We start from the raw sequence: 20,366 nt of genomic DNA on the forward strand, positions 1-20,366 counted from the left end.
CTGGTAGGAACTCTTTCGGATCCAACCTTGCTTTAGCACAGGGAATAGCTGGTTCTAAGGTAAGAAGGAATCCGAGAACTGCTGTTTGTGGCACATTTGAAGAGTGCATGCCTCTTGAGAGCCAGTGTGGTGTAGTGGTTAAGAGCAGTAGTCTCGTAATCTGGGAATCCGGGTTCACGTCTCCGCTCCTCCACATGCAGCTGCTGGGTGACCTTGGGCCAGTCACACTTCTCTGAAGTCTCTCAGCCCCACTCACCTCACAGAGTGTTTATTGTGGGAGAGGAAGGTAAAGGAGAATGTTCGCCACTTTGAGACTCCTTAAAGGGCGTGAAAGCCGGGATATCAAATCCAAACTCTTCTTCTTCTTGCGTCCTTCTCAGGTCACCCTGCCAGCACCCCCACCCACTATGCCTGAGGTCCAAGGTCTGCTGAGCATAGAATTTGGCAGGGTGGGACCAAGGCCGGATTTAGGTTTGATGAGGCCCTAAGCTACTGAAGGTAATGGGGCCCTTTATATGTCCAGCTGTCCTTTGTCAACAACAAATTGTCACTGTTTTTTGTGTTGAATATATGCTATATGGACCTAACAGGTCAATTTGCACATAACAAATAGGAGCCTACACAAACACTGTTGCTGTATGTAGGTTTTATTTTATTATTTTTTTATCTTATATTTTGGAAATGTACATCCAGGTTTTTTGCTTTAAATTTTTTTGGGGCCCCCAAGAGAGTGGGGCCCTAAGCTATAGCTTGTTTAGCTTATACATAAATCTGGCACTGGTTGGGACCTAGAATGAGAAGCAAGAAGCCCGAGACCCATGTTTTATCCAGAAACCTTATATATTCTAGCCTCCCAGACAATACCCTAACCACTGCTGCTGACAGTAAATGAGACTTAGGGACTGCTTATTCTTGAGTAAACCCTTACTCATGACCCACACAATGACTCTGGGTCCATAGACACATCCTATATCATTGCTCTTTGTCCAGGCCCTGGACCTTACAGCAGTGGGTGCTAGTTTGTACTTTTTGCATGGTTTATGTCCTTGGAGCATGGCATCATTGCAGCTGGCATAAATTTAATATAAAATATCCCCGTCCCCCGCGCCACACTGAGCTAGCTGTTATCCCTGTACAAGCTCCTATCTCAAACATAACCTGATAAAAGTAATTAACATCCTGACCCTAATAGCTGCAGAAAAGATCAGTGTACTAATGCTTGTGTTTACCAGCCGTAAGCAGGAGACAAACTTCATGCAGACAATTAAATCTCCTTTCATGTGAATTTATTGTTCAGAAATTAGAGAGATAAAGATACGGTCACGTCAAAATTAAGGGCATGTACTCTCCACTTCAAATTAGTGCACCAGAAGGAAAAAGCATTTCAACAGACTTAAGTGTTATGTTGTTCACTCCCCACTCCACGGAAGTTAAAGTATACATCAGGTTCTCAATAGTTAGTTAACTCACAACTCCAGCGGGACCCCCTCTTTTCTCCTCAGCAATATCAAGGATCAGCCCTACACTCAACTGGATTATGGACCAAAGAATGAGCGAGGGCCACAGTTGCCTTGCTGGTTTAAAAAGGTAAAGGTAAAGGTACCCCTGCCCGTACGGGCCAGTCGTGACCGACTCTAGGGTTGCGCGCTCATCTCGCTCAAGAGGCCGGGAGCCGGCGCCGTCCGAAGACACTTCTGGGTCACGTGGCCAGTGTGACGAAGCTGCACTGGCAAGCCAGCACCAGCGCCGCACACAGAAACGCCGTTTACCTTCCCACTAGAAAGCGGTCCCTATTTATCTACTTGCACTTAGGGGTGCTTTCGAACTGGTAGGTAGGCAGGAGCTGGGACCGAACGACGGGAGCTCACCCCGCCGCGGGGATTCGAACCGCCGACCTTGCGATCAGCAAGTCCTAGGCACTGAGGTTTTACCCACAGCGCCACCCGCGTCCGCCACCCGCCTTGCTGGTTTAGGATTCTGTAATTCTTGTGAGAAGCATAGATCCTCCCAGACTTTGTGTTTCACTTTCTCCAAGATCAGCTATATGCCTCCTTCCCACTATTTCTCTTTATTTTTAGTGTGAGTCTGTAGCTAACTGCTGCACTCACTCCCTATTTATAATTTTATTTATTTCATAAAAAATTATACAGTGCTTGATTGTAAAAACCCCCAAAAAACCCTCAAAGTGGTTTACAAAAAGATAAAACAATAAACTCGAGAGAGAGAGAAATATCACAACCCTGATTTAAAACATACAAAAGTTAAAATACTAAAACAGATTAAAATTGCCTCAACTTTCTAGGCACCTGGGTAGGCCTGTGTAAGCAAGAATGGTTTTAGCAGGTGCCAGAAAGAGTACTGTGAAGGTACCTGCTTGATCTCAATAGTCAGGGAGTTCTAAAGTGTAGGCACTGCCACACCAAAAGACTGAGTTATCACAAATGTGGAATGGCTCCTATAAGAGTGCCAGTTCTGTGGATCGAAGCCGTCAAGAGGGCACAGGTTGGGTAAGGTGATCTCACAGGTGAACTGGTCTAGGACTTTGGGTAGTTATGAATCCTTTCCTTTTTAGAATTAAGCTGTGTGATTAATTGCTGCCCACTTTTTGTAACCCTGCTTTCTGAACCAGTACTCATACTCTCTTTTCATATCCATTTTTCTACTCCTTTCTGTGCCACAACCTTTGCTGGGCATAAGGCTTGAATGTATACATGCATTTTGAATAGATGTGCATCCTAACTCCATACAAAAAGTTCCAGCCCTCCCATTAGTGTACATTGGGTCTATACCAGTGGTTCCCAACCTTTTTTTGGCCATGCCCCACCTAAGCATCTCTAAAATCCTGATGCCCCACCCCATGACATATAATTCTTATTATTCAAAAAGTGAACTCCTGTTCATGTGGAGGAAAGCTAAAAGGCCATTAACTGTTAATAACTCATTCTCGAATTGCCCTCCTGTGGACCGTGGGCCCCATGTTGATGGATGTGTGTGGGTTCATACTTACATCTTGTCACAGCCTTTTGGTACTGATGTTCTCAAGGAGCGATGGGTGACTCCACCTCCTCCTCCAAGGATTCTTCAGGAGGATCTCCCACCAGACAGCCCTTCCCCCAGTCCAAGGGGACCTTCAGCGTTGCTTCTAGGAGACCCTGCCTGCATGGTCCTCAACCTGTGGAATGTTTGGTTCATCTTCTGAGGACTGGCACCAGGTCAGAGCTAGACATGACAAGAGATAACAACCTTTAACCCCCACCACCAACACAACCTTTCCACCAACACCACCCAAAAAATTTATGGAACCAATCCATTATTTACAGATTTTATTCTTCTCATCAAAACGGATGGATGTGCTGTCTGACTTTACTCTTTGAAAGCATGCGATGTACAGCATATGTGATCAAGAGGACCCTTCTCTGATTACTTGCTCCTCATTTCCAAATCTTTATGTTAATCTCGACAGCTCTCAATTATCCATCTGTGGGACACGCAAGAACATGCTTATCCAACTGAATGACCTTGAGCAATCCACTACCTTTCCACTTGGGAAACTTCCTAGGATTATTCAGAGACGCGAGGACTGGGAACAGATGTTGGTGCACAAACAGACAAATAACTTTTTTGCAGTGAGTTGCTGCCATGCCAACCTCTTATTCTGTCAAGACATCACTCCCTGTATTCAGTGTAGATTATGGAAGGTGTAAGATTTTATTCTTTTATGTTGATTCATTCCAGCATGGAACTCAAGGAGGGAGGCATGGAGTTCTCAGGTGGTAGCCCATCAGGCACTGAACAGATGCAAACCTATTTCAGCTGACCTTGGGATCCATGCCAAGAACATAAGCTGGGTCTACGCAGCAGAATGAAGTGTAGGAATTTAGAGGCGATAGAACATAGCACACTGCAGAAGTGTGCTTGACACATTTTTAAAGATTTCCCCATGTTACAAATAGAAAAAAACACCTTCTGGCCATAGCTGTCAGCCTTCCCTTTTTTTGCAGGAAATTCCCTTATTCCAGCTCTGTTTCCCGGTGCTTCCCGGTGCTATCCCAGATTGTTAGATATCCCGTAGACTGTCCCCGGGACAGGTGAGGCTGCTGATCCCTTATTTTCGAGGCTGCTGATCCCTTATTTTCAAATCTGAAAGTTGACAGCTATGCTTCTGGCACAGTGGAGATAAAGCTGATCTGGTACCTAATATACTAATGTTAGATATGTATTAAATATGTATCAAATCCAAACTACTACTCTTCTTCTTCTTCTTCTTCTTCTTCTTCTTCTTCTTCTTCTTCTTCTTCTTCTTCTCATGTTGACCAGGCTGGGGTGAAAGTTGCTCAGGGATGGGAAACATTTTTCTTTTCTTTTTTTTCTTTCTTTTTTTAAAATTTTTATTAAGGTTTTAGACAATAAAAAAGAGAAAAAAACATACACAATGCATATAACAACAACACACACAAAAAGCAACACAAAATTCAACAATAAAAAAACAAAAAAAACATAACAATTAAAAACAATATCTCTTTTCCATTTCCATTTTTAAATTACTTACTTTCTGGACTTCCTCATACCTCCCTCTTTTGTATTCCAATCCAAATTATTTGTCCAGCAGTTTCTTTTCCACTTTTTTAATCCCAAACTTTAATTTAATAAAATATTAAAATATATAACTTCAACTTCTTTAAACCTAGGGATGGGAAACATTTTTCAGCCACAAGGACCTCTTTCCAATCCGGGCAAACTTCTGAAGGCTACGTGTGAGGGGTGGGTGGGGCCAGAGGCCCAAATGGTCACAGAAAGGAATGCAATATATTATACACACAGTAGCACACCCCTCTCTTTCCTCCCTCCAGATGAGCAAGAGGGATTGTGATTATTATTATTATTACTGCTACTATCTCCCTTCACCAGCAGGTCCCAGGGGCAGGTTACCACAATTAAAAATTAAAAACAGTCACAGGAATACGGCAGGGGCCTGAAAACACACACCTCAGGTGTCTGAGGCTAGGGCAAAGAGCTAATTATCAAATATTATGAGAATTCAAGGACAGTAGGCAAAACCACACAGATTGCACTGTAGGGTCAGCGAGGGGTGTGGTCTGGAAAAGGGGTGTGGCCAGGGGAGAGTTCTGAGGGCCAGAATGAAAGGGCTGGAGGGCCATATACAGCCCCTCGTTCCCTACCATTGCTCTTGCTCTTTGAATATCTGGCTGGTAAAACACAGCCAGCCCCAAATATAGCCAGCTAGAGGTGGACCAGTCAATGGCATCTGCTCCCACCCCAAGGCAATGTGCATAGTCATTTTGGCAGCTGAGGCAAGCAATCCCAGAAGCATATCTTCCTGGGTTTTTTTTTTTTGGGGGGGGGGTGCAATAAATTAAGTAACCAACAATGTCTTGTCCTTTCAGGACACCTATAACCAGCTGCCTCTTCTTCACTTGCCCAATAACAGGGTTGGCAGCAAATGCCACAGTGCTACAGCTCCTCAACCTTTAAACGTTTTCATTTCAAGTCAGAAGGGTACATGAAAAGAGGAAGCAAGCAAGCACACTTTAAACTTAACTCCCTTCCTCAAATGGAACATAATACATTCTCTGTAGGTTTGTCACCTGTTCCTTGATTTAAAAATCCAGAAGCACACTGTAGGCAGCCTGGAGCACAGCTGTGGCTTCCTAGGAACACAGCAGTGGTGAAACCAAAAGCGAGCAGGGAACCGTGGTCATTTTAGCAAGCTATGCCGCCTCACTCTCACATCTCCCAGCATTTTGAACGCTGCATTTTTCACCCTAAATAAGTCATTTTAGCTTTTGTGTGATATCCAGGGGAAAACTGATGCTGCATACATTGGACTGCTTCCACACTAGATGTTTACAGTGGAATAACAACAGTTCATTCACTCACTTTTTACAGGACACAATCTAGTGATCAAAGTATCTTCATTTCATGTTTTCCCTCTTTGGCTTTCCCCGCTCTTTCCCCCCTAAAGCTCAGCAAATCCAACTTCTTCTTATTTTACACAATGGATCACCTGTGCGCTGTAATTATTTCCTCAGGAGCAGATAATCCATTACCTAGCTGTTCCAGCCTACACAAGCTGGTAATGGATTGTAAGTAGGGATGGGACATTAAAAAAAAAATTAAAAAATCAGATGGCATTTAAAGGCAAACCTACCCAATTCTCACTTCCTGAAAATGATATGTGAATCGAAATGCAGCTGTTCCCCAAAATTCCCAATCCTCTGAATTTTGCAATGCAGCTTTCCAGCATGCCAATATATACAGAGATGTTTATACTAGCAAAATTGTGGGCACAGAAATGCATGCATTGTGTGAAATAACATTTAAATGCATTTTATTATAGAGCACCGATGAGGAACTAGATTTGGAGCCCTTTTAGAATTTGGTAAACCTCTGAAATAATGTATATGCTACTGCGATTCAACAAATAGAAGTTTTTTTTATTTAGTTGGCAAAATGTTTGGGCTTCCATTTTCATCAGCTGCTCTGATGAAAATTACATGGTGCTGTTTCCAAGGTGGGAGTTATAGAGAGCTTTGAGGATGGATTGCTCAGAATGACCATTTGCTGAGGCGAAGCAATGCTGTTACAATCCTCCAGGCTGAGAGAGGCAATACAGCGTTAATGTCTCCAGCACATAAACCCAGAACTTGTTCCTCACATTGTTGGATCTGTTGGCACCTCTATAGCGATTATTGTTGAGCCTGACCAGCTGTGGTGCTCAGAAACAGAGTGTGCTCCACCAGACCGGTCACTCCACTTCTTTGGTCCAAATTGCCAATTTGTGGTTTCTGGAATGTGTGCATAGGTAGGTTGTAGTCCTTGATGTATTACATCCCAGTATTTTTTGCACTCAGTGATATTATGTATGCAAAAGTATCCACCATGTTAACCAATCTGTTCTTCCCATCCTGGGGCTTTCAAAGGTAGCTGTCTCTGTGAGACATGCACAGGTTATAACAGGGTTTGGAATTACAAGGGTGAGATCCAGAACTGAAGTACAGCTCTCGCAAATTGTTTGCATAGATTTGGAGACTGGTGAAGTGCTATAACAGGAGGTTTGTTGGTAGCTTTAGCAAGCTGTTTGAAGTTTGCCAACAATTGGTAGCTTTGTCTGATTGCTTGGTGTGTATATATATAAATAAGCACACAACTTTGATGACTTGTGGACAAACTTGAGAGCCAATGTGGCTTAGTGGTTAAAAAGATTCCACCAGCCCCACATGTTATATTTCTGAAAGAGAAATAATGTGACTTCCCACATTAGTGCTCTCATCCCAAATGCATTTTCACTGAAGGAAGTCCTATTGATTCCAATGGTATTAATTTTCAAGAAAGCATGTTTGGGACTGCAGCCATTTTAATTTCGTCATTCCATTTGTATGTGAAAATATATTTTTAATGTATTTTTAATGTAATTTTAGGATTTATGTAATCTTGGGCTACTGCAATGCACTCTACGTGGGGCTACCTTCGAAGGTAACCTGGAAACTACAATTAATCCAGAATGTGGCAGCTAGACTGGTGACTAGGTGTGGTTGCCGAGACCATATAACACCAGTCCTGAAAGATCTACATTGGCTCCCTGTACATTTCCGAGCACAATTCAAAGTGTTGGTGCTGACATTTAAAGCCCTAACAGCCTCAGTCCAGTATGCCTGAAGGAGCGTCTCCACCCCCATTGTTCAGCCCGGACACTGAGATCCAGCGCCGAGGGCCTTCTGGTGGTTCCCTCACTGTGAGAAGTGAGGTTACAGGGAACCAGGCAGAGGGCCTTCTCGGTAGTGGTTCCCACCCTGTGGTATGCCCTCCCATCAGATACCAAGGAAATAAAGAACTATCTGACTTTTAGAAGACATCTGAAGGCAGCCCTGTTTAGGGAAGTTTTTAATGTTTGATGTTTTATCGTGTTTTTAATATTCTGTTAGGAGCTGCCCAGAGTGGCTGGGGAAACCCAGCCAGATGGGCGGGGTATAAATTAAGGAGCTGTTTGGAGCTGTTTGGAGAGGGTGGTGGTGAAGTAGACTCATAGAATCATAGAGTTGGAAGGGACCCCATTGATTATCTAGTCCAACTCCCTGGAATGCAGGAATGTGCACCTATACAGGGATCAGCACCAGGCTCTAACCAACCAAGCTAACCTGCAAGAGCTGCTTGTCCATAAAATTGCTTACCTTAACCCATTCTGATGCTGCCTAAGGCCCTATTGAATTTAACAGAGCTCACTTGTCTGTATATATGCATAGGATCAGGCTGCATTTGAACAAACACAAATATATTTTTAACACAGCAGGTACTGGATTTGAAATTGCATTTATAAATGTAATTACTTTAACAGTTTTTTATGTATGTAACAGGTTTTTATTGATTTTTTTATGTATATGCAGTAGTTTTATATATGCTGTTATTGTACTTAGAAATTGCTTTGAGATGCTTCATAGGAGGTGATTCATAAATAGCACAAATAATAGTAATAATGCTCATGCAGGGTGAATGAAAAGAAGACAGCATTGGATGATGTTAACGTCCAGAAAAAATACAATCATTTTCTACAGTGGGGAAAAGGTGACCGGCAAAGTGTTTTGGAACAACTATGTAGCTGTATGAATCAATTCATATTTTTTTTCTATGAATAGACTTCCCCTGTAGTGATCTCAGATCCACTCTTTTGAGTCAACAGCAAGAAGCCTTCCAAGAGGATACTCAATACAGGCAGCTAATAATTTCTAGCCTGGCTCTCCCACTGCTCTAGTGAACGGGTGTTTTTATCGGCACCATAAACCTGTCTTAAGACAGTGCCTGGGAAACATGTTTCCTCTGCCAGGGCTCTTCCAGATGACCTGTTTATTGAACATTCATCCTGATTTGCTTGCACAAAGCTGACATGGCGGTCCAGCCTTTATTGTACGTTTGTTCTGATTCGTTTGTTTGTGGGGTGGTTATATGACAATGAGTGTTCCTCCTGAATCAGAGGTGCCATATTTTCTAGTTGATTGAGGTGGTCCAGAGTGACTGTAAGAAAAACACTGGGGCCTAATTTGAACAGTAGAATGTCTGACATCTGGTGGGCGGGGCTTTTGTGTTCTGCTCTGGAATCGGCCCCTCCCTTCAGGTATTCAGTTAAGTTCAGTTAGAGAGACCAACTGTCATTTTTGCCTCATGATGTTGCTTTAGTTTCTCTCAGATAGTTAGGGCTGCCATATTTCACAAAGTGCAAATCCGGGCACAAAAGTTGTTGCACTTTTTAATGCCAAAATTGTTGACCTTTTCTTCTTCTTTTTTGAGCTATTTTTAATGAAATTCACCAACATCTACACTACCAACATGGGCTACCATACCACCAGATTTCCCAGGAGATTTCAGCAATTTCCTCCCAGACACTGTTTAAGAGGGAGGAGTACCGGCTGTGTCCGACAAATTCCTGACATATGACAACCCTATAGATGGTATGTTTTCATGTTACAATTTTACTTATTATTAAAGCTTGACATATAAATAATAATAATAATAATAATAATAATAATAATAATAATAATATTTTTATACCCCACCCTCCCCGGCCAAGACCGGGTTCAAGGCGGCTAACACTGAATATAAATGCAGTAAAAACATTCAAAACAAAACAAAACACTAAAACAAACAATTGATTAAAATAAGTTAAAATTCAGTTTAAAATGCAGCTTAAAATGCAGCCTTGTTTTAATGGTGGCCTATAGATCAAAGCCATAAGGGGAGAAAACATCAAATATTCACTGGCGCCAACTATCCATGCTGGTCCTACATGGGCCAGCAAAAAGAGTCGAGGAAAAATTTATATACAAAATCCCATATAAGTGGTTCCATTAAAATAAAAATAAAAATGAGAGGGGGGGGGTTTGACTGAGACCAGCCCAAAGGCCAGGCAGAACAGCTCCATCTTGCAGGCCCTGCGGAAAGATGTTAAATCCCTCAGGGCCCTAGTCTCTTGTGACAGAGCGTTCCACCAGGCCGGGGCCAGAGCTGAAAAGGCCCTGGCCCTGGTTGAGGCCAATCTAACCTCCTTGGGGCTCAGGACTTCAAAAGTGTTGTTATTTATGGACCTTAAGGTCCTCCATGGGACATTCCAGGAGAGGCGGTCCTGTAGGTACGAGGGTCCTAGGCCGCATGAACCGCTTACTCTGCTGAAGGAAAAGAAACTCTGCTGACGAATGGTGGAATATCCCTAAACTGGATGAGTGAGGAGATATTCCCAATCTGACAGGAGGATTTATTTTTTAATCACCCCACCCTCCACAACAGTGATGTCCTGACTCTGGAAAGCCGTTGCCAGTCAAAGCAAGAGCTCCATGAACCAAAGTAATTTGACTTGTTATAAGGCAACACCATATGGTTTTCTACATATTGTAGATCAGGGTTGGGGAGCCAACAACCGTACCAATGTCATTGGACTTTCAGCTTCCATCCACCCCAGCTGGCAATGCCAATGGTCAAGGATGATGGGAGTTGTAGTCCAGACACAGGTTCCTCATCTCTGTTGTAGAGTAAGAATCTGCTCTGGGCTATCCCCATACCAATGTTCTGCCCCATGAGTAAGCACCATATGACCTCCCATAAAGAAAAAGTGTGGAGAAACAGAGTGGTTGATGTCTGGCCCCTGAAGACTACTAAGCATGTGTAATGGATTTAGGGGTTGCTCGTGCGTAAGTTGCCGCCACTGCTGGCGAGGTTACCTGGTTAAACCCTTTCTGACTGAACAGCCTCCAGCATCGTGACTGTCTCAGTCGCTGGCAGAATCCGTCAGTGGGCGTTTCTTGAACCTTTTCCAGCATAAAAGTTGTTTGACGCCAAGTCTCCTCCTACTCTCCCTGCGCAGAAGTCTTCTGCACAGGGAGGGTGTGGGCAGCGGAGTACCCGTACTCTCTCCGCTGGTCTCTGGCGAGGAGTCTTGGAGCCTCCTCTCCGATCCCCCCCATCTGCCCCCCTTCTCCACTGGTGTTACGCTGATTTCCTTCCCCAGCAGATGGGCTGCCTCTCTCCCTACTGGGACCCTCTCCTGCATCCCTCTGGAGCCTTCCCTCCGCCTCTAGCTCCGATGGCAGTTCCCTGACATCCACCTCCCCCCCCCAGGACCCCCTCCGCCCCCGGCCCGACCTTCAGATCCAACCTCGTCCCTTTCCTCGGCCGACGATGCGGGGAAGCCCCTGAAGGTGCTGTCGCTATCCTCTGAGGATTCAAAACCCGCTTCCCACCCGCTCCGATATCTTCCCGCGGGGTGGGCCTCCCAGTCTGATTCTTCTCTCTCTGACACCTCCCCTCCCTCCTCTTCGGAGGCCGGAAAACCCACAAAGTCCTCTTTGTCGTCTGTGGTTCCAAATTCTTCCTCCCAGAATCTCGCTAGTGGTTTCGGTTTATCTGGGAACAGGCTGTGGAATTCTTCCACTAGATACCCGTCATTGATCGCCTCAGCGGGGACCCATGTGTTTTCTGACTCGGGTTCTCCCTCCCAAGCCACCAAGTACTCCACCTGGCGCCCTCGCCACCTTGAATCGAGTATTTCCGTGGCTTGGTTGTGGTGTTCCCTCTCCTCTACCCGCAGGTGGGTGGTGACTCCTCCCTCCCACCCCGGGAATTCCCGCCCCTCCCTGTACGGTGAGAGTAGGGACCTATGGAACACCAGATGTATCTTCATGCTGTCAGGCAACTTGAGCTTGAATGCCACAGGATTCACCTGCTGTGTTACCTCAAAAGGTCCCAGCCGCCTTGGCTGCAACTTCTTGCACCCTCCCTTTAGGGGTAACCCTTGGGTTGACAACCACACTCGGTCTCCCACCCGTATGGCCTCCCCCTCCCAACAGTGCTTGTCTGCCTGCCTCTTGTAAACTTCCTTGGCCCGCTCCAAGTTCATCTTGAGTTGCTGGTGCAAGGCCTCCATTTCTTCCACAAACTGCTCTGCCGCAGGTACACTCCATCCTTCCTCCCCCCTCCCCGGGAAGGCCCTGGGGTGACACCCATAACTGGCCATGAACGGGCTCATTCCCGTAGACACATGTTCAGCGTTATTGTACGCAAATTCAGCCAGCGCTAGTTTCTCTACCCAATCGTTCTGTCTCTTGCTGATGTAGCAGCGTAGGTATTACTGGAGTATACTGTTCGCTCTTTCTGCTTGCCCGCTGGTTTCCGGGTGTCGCGCTGTCGAGAAGCCCACCTCGACCTGCAACAAGCTCATGAGCTTCCTCCAGAACTGGGAAGTAAATTGTTTCCCACGATCTGAGATGACCCTCGAGGGAACCCCATGCAGCCTGAAGATGTGATCCACAAACAACCTGGCTGTCTCCTCTGCCGTCACCGCATGTGAGCAAGCTATGAAATGGCACATCTTCGTCAGGAGATCGACTACTACCATGACTGCTGTCTTCCCCCTTGACTTGGGCAAATCTGTCATAAAATCAATGGACACCACCTCCTAGGGTCTTCCCGGCGTGGGTAAGGGTTCCAGTAACCCTGCGGGTGCAGCCCTCTCCCCCTTTGCCCTTTGGCAGCGGTCGCACCCCCGTACATATTCCCGTACATCTTCCCTCACCCTTGGCCACCAGAACTGCCTGGTGACGAGCAGCATGGTTTTGTGCTGTCCAAAGTGCCCAGCTGTAGGGTTGTCATGGAGTTGTTTGAGTACCTTCCCCCTCAAGGTCTCCCCCGGTACATACAGCGTCCCCTTATAGTACAGCACCCCTTCCTTTTCTTCGAACCCTCCATGGTTTTCCCTCCCGTCTCGGAGTTCCCTGATTTTAGTTTGAGCGAACACGTCGTTTCTAGTCAGCCTGGCCAGTTCTCATTTCCCAACCAAGGCTCCCACACACACCCATCGGTCCTCGGGGATCACGTGTCGGATCTCCGGCGGTCCCTCTCCTTCCATGTACTCCGGTTTCCGGGAGAGAGCATCTGCTCTTACGTTTTCCTCTCCCGGCATGTATCGGATCTCGAAGGAAAACTTGGAGAACTCCTGTGCCCATCAAATCTGTCTCTGGTTGAGTACTTGCGCGGTCCTCCAGTATTCCAAGTTCTTGTGATCAGTACAAACCTGGATCTTGTGCTGCGCCCCTATTAACAGATGTCTCCATCGGCGAAACGCCGCATAGATCGCCAGCAATTCGCGGTCATACACCATATAGTTTTGCTCCGATTTGCTCAGCTTCCTCGAGAAAAAGGCACACGGCTTCCAGTCCTGCTTGCCCCCCCCCCGCTGCAAAAGTACTGCCCCAATGGCTCGGTTGGACGCGTCGGTCTCTAGCCTCATGGGCTTCTCCAGATTAACGTGCAGGAGCTGCTCTTCCGAAGCGAACGCCTTCTTCAGTCTTTCAAAGGATTGCTGGGCACTTTCTGTCCAGGTGAACTTCCTTTTGCTACTGAGACAATCTGTGATGGGTGCCGTCAAGTGGGCGAAGTTCTTGATGAACTTGCTGTAGAAGTTGCTGAACCCTAGGAACCTCTGCACATCCTTCCGGGTTTTGGGGGCCTTCCATTCCAGCACCGCCTGCACCTTGCTTGGGTCCATAGCTAGTCCCTTGTCTGACAACTTGTACCCCAGAAACTCGACCTCTCTGGTGTGAAATTGGCATTTTTCCAGCTTGACCCACAACTGGTGCTTCTGCAGCCTCTTTAGTACTTTCCTGACGTCTCTGACATGTTGCTTCTCATTGTCTGAATAGATTAAGACGTCGTCCAAGAAGGCTACACAGTTCTTGTACATCAGGGGCCCCAACACGTGGTGCATGAATGCTTGAAAGCAGGCGGAGCCCGATTGTAATCCAAATGGCATGACTAAGTACTCAAAAGCCCCCAGGGGGGTGAACATGGTGGTTTTCCATTCGTCCCCCTCCCTTACCCTGATCAAATTGTACGCTCCCCTGAGGTCCAGCTTGGTAAAAAATTTCCCCTGCCTCACCCGTGTTAAAATGTCGTCAGTCCTGGGCATTGGGAAGGTCACAGGTTCTGATACCAGGTTTAACGCCCTATAATCTACGACTAATCTGGGCTGATTAGTCCCTTTTTTGTCCACAAAGAACACCGGACTGCCCCCCACCGCCTTTGATTCCCTTATGAACTCCCTCTTCAGGTTCTTGTCAATAAACTGCCGTAACTCCTGCATCTCCCGGTCCGACATGGCATACAGCTTACCCACAGGCAGCTGAGCCCCTGGGATTAAGTTGATTTGGCAGTCAAGGGGCCTATGGGGGGGGTAGTCTGTCCGCCTCCTTCTCGCTGAAGACTTCCTTTAGGTCAGCGTATGGTGGTGGCACCTCTCCCTTTGTTTCCACCGCCAGCCCAGCCACCCTGGCCACTGTCATTCTTGGGGTCCCCCCCCCCAGACAGTGTTCCAAACAGTAAGCTGACCCGAAGGTGACTGACTGCTGATGCCATGACACTACTGGATCATGCAGTGCCAGCCAGCTCATTCCCAGTATTATTGGGGGTCCTGCCAGTGTGGCCACGTGAAAGGCAATGGTCTCCGTGTGCCTGGAAACCCTCATTCGCATTGGCGGGTCTGGTGTGTCACTTCCCCTCCCAGAAGTTCCCTGCCATCGATGGTGGTCACTTGCAAGGGAAAATCCAGGGGTAGCAAGTATATTTGGTGCTCCAAAGCGAAGTCCCTGCTGAAGAAATTGCAGGAGCTGCCCGAATCCAGCAGCCCCTCAACCTTGACTGGGTGCCCATTCGGGAGTTCTAGCACCACTACTATGGTTATCGCTGCCCTGGGGGGGTCAGGCTGGGGCACTTCTATTGGTTGCTGGCTTGGCTGCTGGCCCGTCTGGTTGGCAGCCAGGCTTTGTCGTTTCCCTGCACCTGCCCTTCATCCCCCTTCTCCTCACAGCCAGCAGCCCCCACCATCCCTTGCCAGGCCTTTCTTTGAGGGCAGACCCTTGCAAAATGTCCTGGCCGTTGGCAGAGGAAACACTTCTTGGTGGTTTTCCAATCCTTCCCCTCCCTCTTGTGACCTTCACTGGAGTTTGAAACCTCGCGTGCGCGCACGCCATCTATTTCCATTGGCTCAGCTGCCTGGGAAAGCTGTCTCGGTATTTCAGGAATGCGGTAGTCATGGCAACGTTCCCCTCTCACTTCGCGTTTCTCCTGAGCCCGCGCTTCCTGCCTCACTCCAATCGCAAGCACAGCCTTGGTCAGCTGATCCATCGACTGTAGGCGGGGCGCGCGGGACAGCTCGTCCTTCACCGTTGGGGACAACCCCTCCTCAAACAACATTTGAATAGGTTCAGAGTCCAGATCCCACCCGAGCCGGTGGATCAACATTGCAAAGTGTGACCAGTAGTCTCTAACTGACTGGCTCCCCTGCTTGCACCCCATCAGTTCTCACCGAGTCACACTTTGCTGGACTTCACTGGAATACATCGCATCCATCGCCTGAAAGAATTTCTTAAGGTCCTTCAAGGCATGATTTTGCGTCGCCATAAGGGGCCTGATCCATTCTCTTGCCCCATCCTCCAGATGCCCCACAATGTAGGCTACCCTTTGCTCATCGTTAACAAAGTCATCATGCTGCAGTTCCAAAGCGTACTCTATTTCCGTTCGGAACGCACTGTAGTCCTGGGGTTTCCCCCCAAACTTGTGTACCAGCCCCGGTACCTTCCTTGTGATGGGGGTGGGTCTGACCTGAGCATCCTGAGCTCGTCTTTCGTCCAGCCGCGCCATCAGGAGAGCTACATGCTGTTCCAAATCTCGGTTTCTCTGTACCAGACCTTGGACTGCAGCTGCTTGCTCCGTCTCTCCGGCTCCTCTGGTCTGGCTCATGGTGCTGCCTCTCTGGAGCTGCGCACAAGCAACGTCGGTGACTGACGGATTGCTGTAATGGATTTAGGGGTTGCTTGTGCGTAAGTTGCCGCCACTGCTGGCGAGGTTACCTGGTTAAACCCTTTCTGACTGAACAGCCTCCAGCATCGTGACTGTCTCAGTCGCTGGCAGAATCCATCAGTGGGCGTTTCTTGAACCTTTTCCAGCATAAAAGTTGTTTGACGCCAAGTCTCCTCCTACTCTCCCTGCGCGGAAGTCTTCTGCACAGGGAGGGTGTGGGCAGCGGAGTACCCGTACTCTCTCCGCTGGTCTCCGGCAAGGAGTCTTGGAGCCTCCTCTCCGATCCCCCCATCTTCCCCCCTTCTCCACTGGTGTTACGCTGATTTCCTTCCCCAGCAGATGGGCTGCCTCTCTCCCTACTGGGACCCTCTCCTGCATCCCTCTGGAGCCTTCCCTCCGCCTCTAGCTCCGATGGCAGTTTCCTGACAGCATGGAATGCCACAAATGCAACTCATTATCTGGGAGGGAAAGATCACTTTGGATAATGACCCTTAATTTATTTATCGGAAAATGTAGAATATTTAGCCAAGCCTATTAGGAGATAGTTATCAGCAAACCTTTATTAGCCTTTAAAAAATAATTTAAAGTACATTGGAAAAGTTAGCTTTCTGAAGCACTGTTTGGCAAACTCTCTGTTGTCATAGAGATAAGCATCGTGGCTGGTCACCCAGAAAATGGAGGTTAGATTTGACTGATTTAGATCTGGCTAAGCTAAAGAGCTCTGCGAAAAAGAGAGACGCACAGACCGAAAAGTCTATAATAACATCTGCCTCTCCAGTTAGAAATTGCAAGGGACAATGTGGGTGGTTGGAGTGTGTTGTCATTTTGGCCATGTTGGGGGCACTGACTCATGAGGTGGAGACAAGAGAGATATAGCAAGCAGACATCACAGAAAGCGAAGGACGTAAAAGTGAGGGACCCACTAGAGTCAAAGCAGATGGCAACATAATCACCAGGCAGGAGCAACAAGAGGAGGCTGTTGATTGCTTTTGCGAATGAGAGATGTAAATGAATTTTGTAGGGGTTTTGTGCTCTGAAACTGTAAACGAGCAACTGTGAAGGTGACTGTCGGACACCACTGTTAGCAAAGTCACTTAAAGAACACAGAGGAAGCCCAGAGAGAAAAGTCCTCATGACACTTTACTGAGCAAACTGAACAAAAACCGTGAATGATTCAAGGGTACAGGAGCAGAGAGGTTTTGTCTTTTCCTGGCCCATGAAGGACCAGTCTGGATAGTTAGCCTTGGTGAAGACTTGATGTTTTCATCCCCAAAAAAGTTTTTGATTTGAGTTTCCACTGAAATGAGGCTGCATTTTAATGTTTTAATGTTGTATTTTAATCTTGTTTTTACATTGGATTTCAATCAATTTGTTTTTATATTAGGTGTTAGCCGCCCTGAGCCCAGTCTTGGCTGGGGAGGGCGGGGTATTAATAAAAATTATTATTATTATTATTATTATTATTATTATTATTATTATTATTTGTTTAGGTGTTGTACATAGCACAGAAACATATACAGAGAAAATTTCCCCCATAACTACACAGCCATTTGGAGCAGATCCTACTTCACTGGTGAACATGCCACTCTGCCTGTTTGCTAAACAACAGTTTCACCACTCTTCCGCTTTGCCTCTGGGCCCACCCATAAATTGCACACAGCCCCTGGAAGAAGTGTGACCCTCAGATGAGAAGGCTTGCCCATCGCTTCCACAGGATCATAGAGTTGGGGGCGGACATTATAGGCATCTACTCTAACCTCCTGCTCAATGAGAGAGATCTAGTGCTAGAGTGTACCCAGCATTCTAGTCTCTGCTTCAAGATCTCCAGCTTGGATGGAAAGGTGTGTATAAAGATTAAGAGTCGCATTCGTTGCCGCACCCAGCATTGCCATGCAGCTCCCAGAAGGTCAACCACTAGGGTATTTGGCCCTCAAGTTGAAAAAGCTTGCCCTACCCTAAAGAACTGCGGCTGCCAGCCAGGGTAGAGCACACTGATCCAGATAGACAAATAACTTTTGGTGTTCATGTCCTGTTTCTTGGGTTCAGCCACATGGGAATGGAACAGGCCCATAGCAATTGAAAGTCCTACTGGAAATACAGTAATGAAAAGGCAGCCTTTTCAAAAGGAAGTAAAATAGCACATACTCAATAGCTCAAGCACTATTCTTTTCCTAAGAATATGCCAGCTCAAGTGTACAATTCCAAGCAGTAACTTCTGTAAAACTTTCATTTAGTGGAGACTTTTTTTTTCTCTCTTGCAAGGCAATCATTTCAGTGGGCTACTTCATTTTGGAAATCCAGCCTGTTGGAAAATTGGAAAACTACTCAATTATTTGGCATTGCTCTTGGGAGGGAAGGAAGCTTGGGAGGAGGAATCGCTCCGTATGTGGCTGCTTTTCCTTTTCTTTTTGCAGAAACTGATTACATTGAGTGGAGTGTCACCCACCCCTTCCCCGCACTGTTTGCCCCAACCCCCGGCTCATTTTAAAGGTGGAGTGTCTTCACATAGCAGTTTGCTTAACCAGTGTGTGAAGTGCACCCCCCCACGCACACTTTGTTAGACCTTGCCGCAGTCACATTTAACAGAAGGAGAGGGACTTCACAGAGCAGCTTGTTAAACTGCCCTGTGAAGCACCTCTACCCTGGGCTGCCTGCCACCAGCATGCTTCCTCACTCAAATGGCTGTCTCTTATCATGTTGGAGTCAGTGTGGTCTCCTACATGAACTGCAGCGTGACAACAGCATTACATTTTTATGTATATAGGGATATATGTGTATCTACAGATATAGCGGGTGGTGTGAGGTCTAAACCACAGCACCTAGGACTTGCCGACTGGAAAGTCAGCGGTTCAAATCCCTGTGACGGGGTGAGCTCCCGTTGCTCAGTCCCTGCTCCTGCCCACCCAGCAGTTCAAAAGCACATCAAAGTGCAAGTAGATAAATAGGTACAGCTCTGGCGGGAAGATAAACACCGTTTCCGTGCACTGCTCTGGTTCGCCAGAAGTGGCTTAGTCATGCTGGCCACATGACCTGGAAGCTGTCTGTGGACAAACGCCAACTCCCTTGGCCTATAGAGCAAGATGAGCACCACAACCCCAGAGTCGTCTGCAACTGGACCTAATGGTCAGGGGTACCTTTACCTTTACCTTACAGATATAGCACTGTGTGCGTTTGTGTGTGTGTGTAAGTTTTTAATGTTTGATGTTTTACTGTGTTTGATGTTTTAATTTGCTGGAAGCCGCCCAGTCAGATGTGCGGCATAATAAGAATAAGAATAAAAATAAAAATAAAAATAAAAATAATTTGCAATCTAGAGTTAAGGATCTTTTGCAGGTGACAGAGAACAGTTCTTGCCAAAGAAGTAATTCCTGCACTGCCTCAGAAGATGCTGAGATGCTGCTGGGGGAACAACTATTGGCATCCAATATCCAAGTCCTGAATCCCAGGTTCTATTTCAGCATTGAAATAGAATAGCCTTCGACTGAGTCATGCCATTGGTCCATCTAGCTCAGTAGTGGCTGAGTAGTGGCTAGCAGTGGCTGTCCATGGTTTCAGGCAGGGGGCTTCCCCAGCCCTACCTGGAGATGATGGGGATGGAAGCTGAGACCTCTTTCGTGGAAAGCAGATGGTCTAACACTGTGCTGCATGTGTCAGTTTGTGTGGTGGTTGTGCTAATTATTTTGAGCCAGCCTAGGGTATCTCTTACATCTTGCAAAACCTTTGGGTAGCTGTTGTTGTTTTTAATTCCACTTTAATTTCACAACATAATACTTTTCACATTGTGCTTATTTATTTATGGTTAATGAGCCGTGCACAGCTTTGGAACATGAAGTGCTGGTCAGCAGCCACCCACACGCATGCTTCTGCTCTTCCGTTATTTAGAAAGGGAGGGAGGTTCATTTATTTTTCATTTGCATGCAAAGATCAGCCTGACTTCCTTGACTTTTTTCATTAGTGAAATATCCCGAAAGAAAATGTATGCTGCAACTGATCTCTTCTGAAAGTGCATTACATATGTTAAAAGGGACGTTTCTTTTATACCTGAAGGAGCGTCTCCACCCCCATCGTTCAGCCTGGACACTGAGATCCAGCTCCGAGGGCCTTTTGGCGGTTCCCTCCCTGCAAGAAGTAAAGTTACAGGGAACCAGGCAGAGGGCCTTCTCAGTAGTGGTGCCCACCCTGTGGAATGCCCTCCCATCAGATGTCAAAGAAATAAACAACTATCTGACATTTAGAAGACATCTGAAGGCAGCCCTGTTTAGGGAAGTTTCTAATGACTGATGTTTTAATGTATTTTTAATCTTTCATTGGAAGCTGCCCAGAGTGGCTGGGGAAACCCAGCCAGATGGGTGGTGTATAAATAATAAATTATTATTCCAAAACTAGAACAATAGAGTCGGAAGGGCTTTTGGAGGTCCCCCCTAGCCCCACCCTCTGCTAAATGCAGGTTGTGATCTTAAATGGATGGCCATCCAGCCTCTGCCTAAATGCCTTCAGTGACAGAGAGCCCA

The sequence above is a fragment of the Podarcis pityusensis genome (genome assembly GCF_964106645.2).
Source record: "Podarcis pityusensis genome assembly, chromosome: 7".
Lineage (NCBI taxonomy): Eukaryota > Metazoa > Chordata > Lepidosauria > Squamata > Lacertidae > Podarcis > Podarcis pityusensis.